This window comes from Somniosus microcephalus, chromosome 11 (genome assembly GCF_052327205.1).
Source record: "Somniosus microcephalus isolate GS21.2 chromosome 11, FLI_Smic_1.0, whole genome shotgun sequence".
Lineage (NCBI taxonomy): Eukaryota > Metazoa > Chordata > Chondrichthyes > Squaliformes > Somniosidae > Somniosus > Somniosus microcephalus.
In genome coordinates, this window is record NC_140997.1 from 237,107,945 (window position 1) to 237,120,388 (window position 12,444).

Sequence of the window (12,444 nt, forward strand, 5' to 3'; positions counted from 1 at the left end):
GAGAGTCAGTGTCTGTGGAACTGTACCCCAGTGAGAGTCAGTGTCTGTGGAACTGTACCCCAGTGAGAGTCAGTGTCTGTGGAACTGTACCCCAGTGAGAGTCAGTGTCTGTGGAACTGTACCCCAGTGAGAGTCCGTGTCTGTGGAACTGTACCCCAGTGAGAGTCAGTGTCTGTGGAACTGTACCCCAGTGAGTGTCAGTGTCTGTTGAGCTGTACCACAGTGAGAGACAGTGTCTGTTGAACTGTACCCTAGTGAATGTCAGTGTCTGTGGAACTGTCACCCAGTGAGAGTGTGTTTCTTTGGAACTGTACCCCAGTGAGAGACAGTGCCTGTGGAACTGTGCCCCAGTGAGAGTCAGTGTCTGTGGAACTGTACCCCAGTGAGAGTCAGTGTCTGTGGAACTGTACCCCATTGAGAGTCAGTGTCTTTGGAACTGTGCCCCAGTGAGTGTCAGTGCCTGTGGAACTGTACCCCAGTGAGAGTCAGTGTCTGTGGAAGAGTACCCCAGTGAGAGTCAGTGTCTGTGGAACAATTCCCCAGTGAGAGTCAGTGCCTGTGGAACAGTACCCCAGTGAGAGTCAGTGTCTGTGGAACTGTACCCCAGTGAGAGTCAGTGTCTGTGGAACTGTACCACAGTGAGAGTCAGTGCCTGTGCAACTGTACCCCAGAGAGAGTCAGTGTCTGTGGAACTGTACCACAGTGAAAGTCAGTGTCTGTGGAACTGTACCCCAGTGAGAGTCAGTGTCTGTGGAACTGTACCCCAGTGAGAGTCAGTGCCTGTGCAACTGTACCCCAGTGAGAGTCAGTGCCTGTGGAACTGTACCACAGTGAAAGTCAGTGTCTGTGGAACTGCACCCCAGTGAGAGCCAGTGTCTGTGGAACTATACCCCAGTGAGTGTCAGTGACTGTAGAATTGTACCCCAGTGACAGTCAGTGTCTGTGGAACTGTACCCCAGAGAGAGTCAGTGTCTGTGTAACTGTCTCTCACTGAGTGTCACTGTCTGCGGAACTGTACCCCAGTGAGAGTCAGCGTCTGTGGAACTGTACCCCAGTGAGAGTCAGTGTCTGTGGAACTGTACCCCAGTGAGAGTCAGTGTCTGTGGAAGAGTACCCAAGTGAGAGTCAGTGTCTGTGGAACTGTACCCCAGTGAGAGTCAGTGTCTGTGGAAATGTACCCCAGTGAGAGTCAGTGTCTGTGGAATTGTACCCCAGTGAGAGTCACTGTCTGTGGAACGGTACCCCAGTGAGAGTCAGTGTCTGTAAAACTGTACCCCAGTGAGAGTCAGTTTCTGTGGAACTGTATCCCAGTGAGAGTCAGTGTCTGTTGAGATGTACCACAGTGAGAGACAGTGTCTGTTGAACTGTACCCTAGTGAATGTCAGTGTCTGTGGAACTGTAACCCAGTGAGAGTGAGTTTCTTTGGAACTGTACCCCAGTGAGAGACAGTGCCTGTGGAACTGTGCCCCAGTGAGAGTCAGTGTCTGTGGAACTGTACCCCAGTGAGAGTCAGTGTCTGTGGAAATCTACCCCAGTGAGAGTCAGTGTCTGTGGAACTGTACCCCATTGAGAGTCAGTGTCTCTGGAACTGTGCCCCAGTGAGTGTCAGTGCCTGTGGAACTGTACCCCAGTGAGCGTCAGTGTCTGTGGAACTGTACCCCAGTGAGAGTCAGTGCCTGTGCAACTGTACCCCAGTGAGAGTCAGTGTCTGTGGAACTGTACCCCAGTGAGAGTCAGTGTCTGTAGAACTGTACCCCAGTGAGACCCAGTGTCTGTGGAAGTGTACCCCAGTGAGAGTCAGTGTCTGTGGAACTGTACCCCAGTGAGAGTCAGTGTCTGTGGAACTGTACCCCAGTGAGAGTCAGTGTCTGTGGAACTGTACACCAGTGAGAGACAGTGCCTGTGGAACTGTAACCCAGTGAGAGTCAGTGTCGGTGGAATTGTACCCCAGTGAGAGTCAGTGTCTGTGGAACTGTACCGCAGTGAGAGTCAGTGTCTGTGGAACTGTACCCCAGTGAGAGTCAGTGTCTGTGGAACTGTACCCCAGTGAGAGTCAGTGTCTGTGGAACTGTACCACAGTGAAAGTCAGTGTCTGTGGAACTGCACCCCAGTGAGAGCCAGTGTCTGTGGAACTGTACACCAGTGAGAGTCAGTGTCTGTAGAACTGTACCCCAGTGACAGTCAGTGTCTGTGGAAATGTACCCCTGTGAGAGTCAATGTCTGTGGAACTGTGTCACACTGAGTGTCAGTGTCTGTGGAACTGTACCCCAGTGAGAGTCAGTATCTGTGGAACTGTACCCAGTGAGAGTCAGTGTCTGTGGAACTGTACCCCAGTGAGACTCAGTGTCTGTGGAACTGTACCCCAGTGAGAGTCAGTGTCTGTGGAAGAGTACCCCAGTGAGAGTCAGTGTCTGTGGAACTGTACCCCAGTGAGAGTCAGTGTCTGTGGAACTGTACCCCATTGAGAGTCAGTGTCTCTGGAACTGTGCCCCAGTGAGTGTCAGTGCCTGTGGAACTGTACCCCAGTGAGAGTCAGTGTCTGTGGAACTGTACCCCATTGAGAGTCAGTGTCTCTGGAACTGTACCCCAGTGACAGTCAGTGTCTGTGGAACTGTACCCCAGTGAGAGTCAGTGTCTGTGGAACTCTACCCCTGTGAGAGTCAGTTTCTGTGTAACTGTACCCCAGTGAGAGACAGTGCCTGTGGAACTGTACCCCAGTGAGAGTCAGTGTCTGTGGGACTGTACCCCAGTGAGAGTCAGTGTCTGTGGAACTGCACCCTAGTGAGAGTCAGTGTCTGTGGAATTCTACCCCAGTGAGATTCAGTGTCTTTGGAACTGTACCCCATTGAGAGTCAGTGTCTCTGGGACTGTGCCCCAGTGAGTGTCAGTGCCTGTGGAACTGTACCAAGGTGAGTGTCAGTGTCTGTGGAACTATACCCCAGTGAGAGTCAGAGTCTGTGGAGCTGTCCCCCAGTGAGAGTCAGTGTCTGTGGAACTGTACCCCAGTGAGAGTCAGTGCCTGTGCAACTGTACCCCAGTGAGAGTCAGTGTCTGTGGAACTGTACCCCAGTGAGAGTCAGTGTCTGTAGAACTGTACCCCAGTGAGACCCAGTGTCGGTGGAACTGTACCCCAGTGAGAGTCAGTGCCTGTGCAACTGTACCCCAGTGAGAGTCAGTGTCTGTGGAAATGTACCACAGTGAAAGTCAGTGTCTGTGGAACTGCACCCCAGTGAGAGCCAGTGTCTGTGGAACTGTACCCCAGTGAGAGTCAGTGTCTGTAGAACTGTACCCCAGTGACAGTCAGTGTCTGTGGAACTGTACCACAGTGAGAGTCAGTGTCTGTGGAAGAGTACCCCAGTGAGAGTCAGTATCTGTGGAAATGTACCCCAGTTAGAGTCAGTGTCTGTGGAACTGTACCCCAGTGAGAGTCAGTGTCTGTGGAACTGTACGCCAGTGAGAGTCAGTGTCTGTGGAACGGTACCCCAGTGAGAGTCAGTGTCTGTGAAACTGTACCCCAGTGAGAGTCAGTGTCTGTGGAACTGTATCCCAGTGAGTGTCAGTGTCTGTTGAGCTGTACCACACTGAGAGACAGTGTCTGTTGAACTGTACCCTAGTGAATGTCAGTGTCTTTGGAACTGTAACCCAGTGAGAGTGAGTTTCTTTGGAACTGTACCCCAGTGAGAGACGGTGCCTGTGGAGCTGTGCCCCAGTGAGAGTCAGTGTCTGTGGAACTGTACCCCAGTGAGAGTCAGTGTCTGTGGAAATCTACCCCAGTGAGAGTCAGTGTCTGTGGAACTGTACCCCATTGAGAGTCAGTGTCTCTGGAACTGTGCCCCAGTGAGTGTCAGTGCCTGTGGAACTCTACCGCAGTGAGAGTCAGTGTCTGTGGAAGAGTACCCCAGTGAGAGTCAGTGTCTGTGGAACTGTACCCCAGTGAGAGTCAGTGTCTGTGGAACTGTACCCCAGTGAGAGTCAGTGTCTGTGGAACTGTACGCCAGTGAGAGTCAGTGTCTGTGGAACGGTACCCCAGTGAGAGTCAGTGTCTGTGGAACTGTACCCCAGTGAGAGTCAGTGCCTGTGCAACTGTACCCCAGTGAGAGTCAGTGTCTGTGGAACTGTACCACAGTGAAAGTCAGTGTCTGTGGAACTGTACCCCAGTGAGAGTCAGTGTCTGTGGAACTGTACCCCAGTGAGAGTCAGTGCCTGTGCAACTGTACCCCAGTGAGAGTCAGTGTCTGTGGAACTGTACCAGAGTGAAAGTCAGTGTCTGTGGAACTGCACCCCAGTGAGAGCCAGTGTCTGTGGAACTGAACCCCAGTGAGAGTCAGTGTCTGTAGAACTGTACCCCAGTGACAGTCAGTGTCTGTGGAACTGTACCAGAGTGAAAGTCAGTGTCTGTGGAACTGTACCCCAGTGAGAGTCAGCGTCTGTGGAACTGTACCACAGTGAGAGTCAGTCTCTGTGGAACTGTCTCACACTGAGTGTCAGTGTCTGTGGAACTGTACCCCAGTGAGTGTCAGTGTCTGTGGAACTGTACCCCAGTGAGAGTCAGTGTCTGTGGAAGAGTACCCCAGTGAGAGTCAGTGTCTGTGGAACTGTACCCCAGTGAGAGTCAGTGTCTGTGGAACTGTACCCCAGTGAGAGTCAGTGTCTGTGGAACTGTACGCCAGTGAGAGTCAGTGTCTGTGGAACGGTACCCCAGTGAGAGTCAGTGTCTGTGAAACTGTACCCCAGTGAGAGTCAGTGTCTGTGGAACTGTATCCCAGTGAGTGTCAGTGTCTGTTGAGCTGTACCACAGTGAGAGACAGTGTCTGTTGAACTGTACCCTAGTGAATGTCAGTGTCTGTGGAACTGTCACCCAGTGAGAGTGAGTTTCTTTGGAACTGTACCCCAGTGAGAGACAATGCCTGTGGAACTGTGCCCCAGTGAGAGTCAGTGTCTGTGGAACTGTACCCCAGTGAGAGTCAGTGTCTGTGGAACTGTACCCCATTGAGAGTCAGTGTCTTTGGAACTGTGCCCCAGTGAGTGTCAGTGCCTGTGGAACTGTACCCCAGTGAGAGTCAGTGTCTGTGGAAGAGTACCCCAGTGAGAGTCAGTGTCTGTGGAACTGTACCCCAGTGAGAGTCAGTGTCTGTGGAACAGTACCCCAGTGAGAGTCAGTGCCTGTGGAACTGTACCCCAGTGAGAGTCAGTGTCTGTGGAACTGTACACCAGTGAGAGTCAGTGTCTGTGGAACTGTACCCCAGTGAGAGTCAGTGCCTGTGCAACTGTACCCCAGTGAGAGTCAGTGTCTGTGGAACTGTACCCCAGTGAGAGTCAGTGTCTGTGGAACTGTACCCCAGTGAGAGTCAGTGCCTGTGCAACTGTACCCCAGTGAGAGTCAGTGCCTGTGGAACTGTACCACAGTGAAAGTCAGTGTCTGTGGAACTGCACCCCAGTGAGAGCCAGTGTCTGTGGAACTATACCCCAGTGAGAGTCAGTGACTGTAGAATTGTACCCCAGTGACAGTCAGTGTCTGTGGAACTGTACCCCAGTGAGAGTCAGTGCCTGTGGAACTGTACCCCAGTGAGAGTCAGTGTCTGTGGAACTGTACCCCAGTGAGAGTCAGTGCCTGTGGAACTGTACCCCAGTGAGAGTCAGTGCCTGTGGAACTGTACCCCAGTGAGAGTCAGTGTCTGTGGAACTGTACCCCAGTGAGAGTCAGTGCCTGTGGAACTGTACCCCAGTGAGAGTCTGTGGAACTGCACCCCAGTGAGAGTCAGTGTCTGTGGAACTGTACCCCAGTGAGAGTCAGTGTCTGTGGAACTGTACCCCAGTGAGAGTCAGTGCCTGTGGAACTGCACCCCAGTGAGAGTCAGTCCCTGTGGAACTGTACCCCAGTGAGAGTCAGTGTCTGTAGAATTGTACCCCAGTGACAGTCAGTGTCTGTGGAACTGTACCCCAGTGAGAGTCAGTGTCTGTGGAACTGTACCCCAGTGAGAGTCAGTGTCTGTGGGACTGTACCCCAGTGAGAGTCAGTGTCTGTGGAACTGTACCCCAGTGAGAGTCAGTGTCTGTGGAACTGTCCCCCAGTGAGAGTCAGTGTCTGTGGAACTGTACCCCAGTGAGAGTCAGTGCCTGTGGAACTGTACCCCAGTGAGAGTCAGTGTCTGTGGAACTGTACCCCAGTGAGAGTCAGTGTCTGTGGAACTGTACCCCAGTGAGAGTCAGTGTCTGTGGAACTGTACCCCAGTGAGAGTCAGTGCCTGTGGAACTGTACCCCAGTGAGAGTCAGTGCCTGTGGAACTGTACCCCAGTGAGAGTCAGTGTCTGTGGAACTGTACCCCAGTGAGAGTCAGTGTCTGTGGAACTGTACCCCAGTGAGAGCCAATGTCTGTGGAACTGTACCCCAGTGAGAGCCAGTGTCTGTGGAACTGTACCCCAGTGAGAGTCAGTGTCTGTGGAACTGTACCCCAGTGAGAGTCAGTGTCTGTGGAACTGTACCCCAGTGAGAGTCAGTTTCTGTGGAACTGTACCCCAGTGAGACCCAGTGTCTGTGGAAGTGTACCCCAGTGAGAGTCAGTGTCTGTGGAACTGTACCCCAGTGAGAGTCAGTGTCTGTGGAACTGTACCCCAGTGAGAGTCAGTTTCTGTGGAACTGTACCCCAGTGAGAGACAGTGCCTGTGGAACTGTAACCCAGTGAGAGTCAGTGTCTGTGGAATTGTACCCCAGTGAGAGTCAGTGTCTGTGGAACTGTACCCCAGTGAGAGTCAGTGTCTGCGGAACTGTACCCCAGTGAGAGTCAGTGCCTGTGGAACTGTACGCCAGTGAGAGTCAGTGTCTGTGGAACGGTACCCCAGTGAGAGTCAGTATCTGTGAAACTGTACCCCAGTGAGAGTCAGTGTCTGTGGAACTGTATCCCAGTGAGAGTCAGTGTCTGTTGAGCTGTACCACAGTGAGAGACAGTGTCTGTTCAACTGTACCCTAGTGAATGTCAGTGTCTGTGGAACTGTAACCCAGTGAGAGTGAGTTTCTTTGGAACTGTACCCCAGTGAGAGACAGTGCCTGTGGAACTGTGCCCCAGTGAGAGTCAGTGTCTGTGGAACGGTACCGCAGTGAGAGTCAGTGTCTGTGGAAATCTACCCCAGTGAGAGTCAGTGTCTGTGGAACTGTACCCCATTGAGAGTCAGTGTCTCTGGAACTGTGCCCCAGTGAGTGTCAGTGCCTGTGGAACTGTACCCCAGTGAGCGTCAGTGTCTGTGGAACTGTACCCCAGTGAGAGTCAGTGCCTGTGCAACTGTACCCCAGTGAGAGTCAGTGTCTGTGGAACTGTACCCCAGTGAGAGTCAGTGTCTGTAGAACTGTACCCCAGTGAGACCCAGTGTCTGTGGAAGTGTACCCCAGTGAGAGTCAGTGTCTGTGGAACTGTACCCCAGTGAGAGTCAGTGTCTGTGGAACTGTACCCCAGTGAGAGTCAGTGTCTGTGGAACTGTACACCAGTGAGAGACAGTGCCTGTGGAACTGTAACCCAGTGAGAGTCAGTGTCGGTGGAATTGTACCCCAGTGAGAGTCAGTGTCTGTGGAACTGTACCGCAGTGAGAGTCAGTGTCTGTGGAACTGTACCCCAGTGAGAGTCAGTGTCTGTGGAACAGTACCCCAGTGAGAGTCAGTGTCTGTGGAACTGTACCACAGTGAAAGTCAGTGTCTGTGGAACTGCACCCCAGTGAGAGCCAGTGTCTGTGGAAATGTACCCCTGTGAGAGTCAGTGTCTGTGGAACTGTCTCACACTGAGTGTCAGTGTCTGTGGAACTGTACCCCAGTGAGAGTCAGTATCTGTGGAACTGTACCCAGTGAGAGTCAGTGTCTGTGGAACTGTACCCCAGTGAGACTCAGTGTCTGTGGAACTGTACCCCAGTGAGAGTCAGTGTCTGTGGAAGAGTACCCCAGTGAGAGTCAGTGTCTGTGGAACTGTACCCCAGTGAGAGTCAGTGTCTGTGGAACTGTACCCCATTGAGAGTCAGTGTCTCTGGAACTGTGCCCCAGTGAGTGTCAGTGCCTGTGGAACTGTACCCCAGTGAGAGTCAGTGTCTGTGTAACTGTACCCCAGTGAGAGACAGTGCCTGTGGAACTGTACCCCAGTGAGAGTCAGTGTCTGTGGGACTGTACCCCAGTGAGAGTCAGTGTCTGTGGAACTGCACCCTAGTGAGAGTCAGTGTCTGTGGAATTCTACCCCAGTGAGATTCAGTGTCTTTGGAACTGTACCCCATTGAGAGTCAGTGTCTCTGGGACTGTGCCCCAGTGAGTGTCAGTGCCTGTGGAACTGTACCAAGGTGAGTGTCAGTGTCTGTGGAACTATACCCCAGTGAGAGTCAGAGTCTGTGGAGCTGTCCCCCAGTGAGAGTCAGTGTCAGTGGAACTGTACCCCAGTGAGAGTCAGTGCCTGTGCAACTGTACCCCAGTGAGAGTCAACGCCTGTGGAACTGTACGCCAGTGAGAGTCAGTGTCTGTGGAACTGTATCCCAGTGAGAGTCAGTGTCTGTTGAGCTGTACCACAGTGAGAGACAGTGTCTGTTGAACTGTACCCTAGTGAATGTCAGTGTCTGTGGAACTGTAACCCAGTGAGAGTGAGTTTCTTTAGAACTGTACCCCAGTAAGAGACAGTGCCTGTGGAACTGTACCCCAGTGAGAGTCAGTGTGTGTGGAACTGTGCCCCAGTGAGAGTCAGTGTGTGTGGAACTGTATCACACTGAGTGTCAGTGTCTGTGGAATTGTATCCCAGTGAGAGTCAGTGTCTGTGGAACTGTACCGCAGTGAGAGTCAGTGTCTGTGGAACTGTGCCCCAGTGAGAGTCAGTGTGTGTGGAACTGTATCACACTGAGTGTCAGTGTCTGTGGAATTGTATCCCAGTGAGAGTCAGTGTCTGTGGAACTGTACCGCGGTGAGAGTCAGTGTCTGTGGAACTGTACCCCAGTGAGAGTCAGTGTCTGTGGAACTGTACCCCAGTGAGAGTCAGTGTCTGTGGAACAGTACCCCAGTGAGAGTCAGTGTCTGTGGAACTGTACCCCAGTGGGAGTCAGTTTCAGTGGAACTGTACCCCAGTGAGAGTCAGTGTCTGTGGAACTGTACCCCGGTGAGAGTCAGTGTCTGTAGAACTGTACCCCAGTGAGAGTCACTGTCTGTGGAAGTGTACCCCATTGAGAGTCAGTGTCTGTGGAACTGTACCCCAGTGAGAGTCAGTGGCTGTGGAACTGGACCCCAGTGAGATTCAGTGTCTGTGGAAATGTACACCAGTGAGAGACAGTGCCTGTGGAAATGTACCCCAGTGAGAGTCAGTGTCTGTGGAACTGTACCCCAGTGAGAGTCAGTGTCTGTGGAACTGTACCCCAGTGAGAGTCAGTGTCTGTGGAAATGTACCCAATGAGAGTCAGTGTCTGTGGAACTGTACCCCAGTGAGAGTCAGTGTCTGTGGAACTGTACCACAGTGAATGTCAGTGTCTGTGGAACTGTACCCCAGTGAGAGTCAGTGTCTGTGGAACAGTACCCCAGTGAGAGTCAGTGTCTGTGGAACTGTACCCCAGTGAGAGTCAGTGTCTGTGGAACTGTACCCCAGTGAGATTCAGTGCCTGTACAACTGTACCCCAGTGAGAGTCAGTGTCTGTGGAACTGTACCACAGTGAATGTCAGTGTCTGTGGAACTGTACCCCAGTGAGAGTCAGTGTCTGTGGAACTGTACCCCAGTGAGAGTCAGTGCCTGTGCAACTGTACCCCAGTGAGAGTCAGTGTCTGTGGAACTGTAGCACAGTGAATGTCAGTGTCTGTGGAATTGTACCCCAGTGAGAGCCAGTATCTGTGGAACTGTACCACAGTGAGAGTCACTGCCTGTTCAACTCTACCCCAGTGAGAGTCAGTGTCTGTGGAACTGCACCCCAGTGAGAGCCAGTGTCTGTGGAACTGTACCACAGTGAGAGTCACTGCCTGTTCAACTGTACCCCAGTGACAGTCAGTGTCTGTGGAAGAGTACCCCAGTGAGAGTCAGTGTCTGTGGAACTGTACCCCAGTGAGAGTCAGTGTCTGTGGAACAGTACCCCAGTGATAGTCAGTGCCTGTGGAACTGTACCCCAGTGAGAGTCAGTGTCTGTGGAACTCTACCCCAGTGAGAGTCAGTGTCTGTGGAACTGTACCCCAGTGAGAGTCAGTGCCTGTGCAACTGTACGCCAGTGAGAGTCAGTGTCTGTGGAACTGTACCACAGTGAAAATCAGTGTCTGTGGAACTGCACCCCAGTGAGAGTCAGTGTCTGTGGAACTGTACCCCAGTGAGAGTCAGTGCCTGTGCAACTGTACCCCAGTGAGAGTCAGTGTCTGTGGAACTGTACCACAGTGAAAGTCAGTGTCAGTGGAACTGTACCCCAGTGAGAGTCAGTGTCTGTGGAACTGTACCCCAGTGAGAGTCAGTGCCTTTGCAACTGTACCCCAGTGAGAGTCAGTGTCTGTGGAACTGTACCACAGTGAAAGCCAGTGTCTGTGGAACTGTACCCCAGTGAGAGCCAGTGTCTGTGGAACTGTACCCCAGTGAGAGTCAGTGTCTGTAGAACTGTACCCCAGTGACTGTCAGTGTCTGTTGAACTGTACCCCAGTGAAAGTCAGTGTCTGTGGAACTGTAACCCAGTGAGAGTGAGTTTCTTTGGAACTGTACCCCAGTGAGAGACAGTGCCTGTGGAACTGTGCCCCAGTGAGAGTCAGTGTCTGTGGAACTGTACCCCAGTGAGAGTCAGTGTCTGTGGAAATCTACCCCAGTGAGAGTCAGTGTCTGTGGAACTGTACCCCATTGAGAGTCAGTGTCTCTGGAACTGTGCCCCAGTGAGTGTCAGTGCCTGTGGAACTGTACCCCAGTGAGAGTCAGTGTCTGTGGAACTGTACCCCAGTGAGAGTCTATGTCTGTGGAAGTGTACCCCAGTGAAACTCAGTGTCTGTGGAACTTTAACCCAGTGAGAGTCAGTGTATGTGGAACTGTACCCCAGTGGGAGTCAGTTTCAGTGGAACTGTACCCCAGTGAGATTAAGTGTCTGTAGAACTGTACCCCAGTGAGAGTCACTGTCTGTGGAAGTGTACCCCATTGAGAGTCAGTGTCTGTGGAACAGTACCCCAGTGAGAGTCAGTGTCTGTGGAACTGTACCCCAGTGAGATTCAGTGTCTGTGGAACTGTGCACCAGTGAGAGACAGTGCCTGTGGAAATGTATCACACTGAGTGTCAGTGTCTGCGGAACTGTACCCCAGTGAGAGTCAGTATCTGTGGAACTGTACCCAGTGAGAGTCAGTGTCTGTGGAACTGTACCCAAGTGAGAGTCAGTGTCTGTGGAACTGTACCCCAGTGAGAGTCAGTGTCTGTGGAAGAGTACCCCAGTGAGAGTCAGTGTCTGTGGAACTGTACCCCAGTGAGAGTCAGTGTCTGTGGAACAGTACCCCAGTGAGAGTCAGTGTCTGTGGAACTGTACCCAAGTGAGAGTCAGTGTCTGTGGAACTGTACCCCAGTGAGAGTCAGTGTCTGTGGAAGAGTACCCCAGTGAGAGTCAGTGTCAGTGGAACTGTACCCCAGTGAGAGTCAGTGTCTGTGGAACAGTACCCCAGTGAGAGTCAGTGCCTGTGGAACTGTACCCCAGTGAGAGTCAGTGTCTGTGGAACTGTACCCCAGTGAGAGTCAGTGTCTGTGGAACTGTACCCCAGTGAGAGTCAGTGCCTGTGCAACTGTACCCCAGTGAGAGTCAGTGTCTGTGGAACTGTACCACAGTGAAAGTCAGTGTCTGTGGAACTGCACCCCAGTGAGAGTCAGTGTCTGTGGAACTGTACCCCAGTGAAAGTCAGTGTCTGTGGAACTGTACCCCAGTGAGAGTCAGTGTCTGTGGAACTGTACCCCAGTGAGAGTCAGTGTCTGAGGAACTGTACCCCAGTGAGAGTCAGCGCCTGTGCAACTGTACCCCAGTGAGAGTCAATGTCTGTGGAACTGTACCCCAGTGAAAGTCAGTGTCTGTGGAACTGTAACCCAGTGAGAGTCAGTGTCTGTGGAACTGTACCCCAGTGGGAGTCAGTTTCAGTGGAACTGTACCCCAGTGAGTGTCAGTGTCTGTAGAACTGTACCCCAGTGAGAGTCACTGTCTGTGGAAGTGTACCCCATTGAGAGTCAGTGTCTGTGGAACTGTACCCCAGTGAGAGTCAGTGTCTGTGGAACTGTACCCCAGTGAGAGTCAGTGTCTGTGGAACAGTACCCCAGTGATAGTCAGTGCCTGTGGAACTGTACCCCAGTGAGAGTCAGTGTCTGTGGAACTCTACCCCAGTGAGAGTCAGTGTCTGTGGAACTGTACCCCAGTGAGAGTCAGTGCCTGTGCAACTGTACGCCAGTGAGAGTCAGTGTCTGTGGAACTGTACCACAGTGAAAATCAGTGTCTGTGGAACTGCACCCCAGTGAGAGT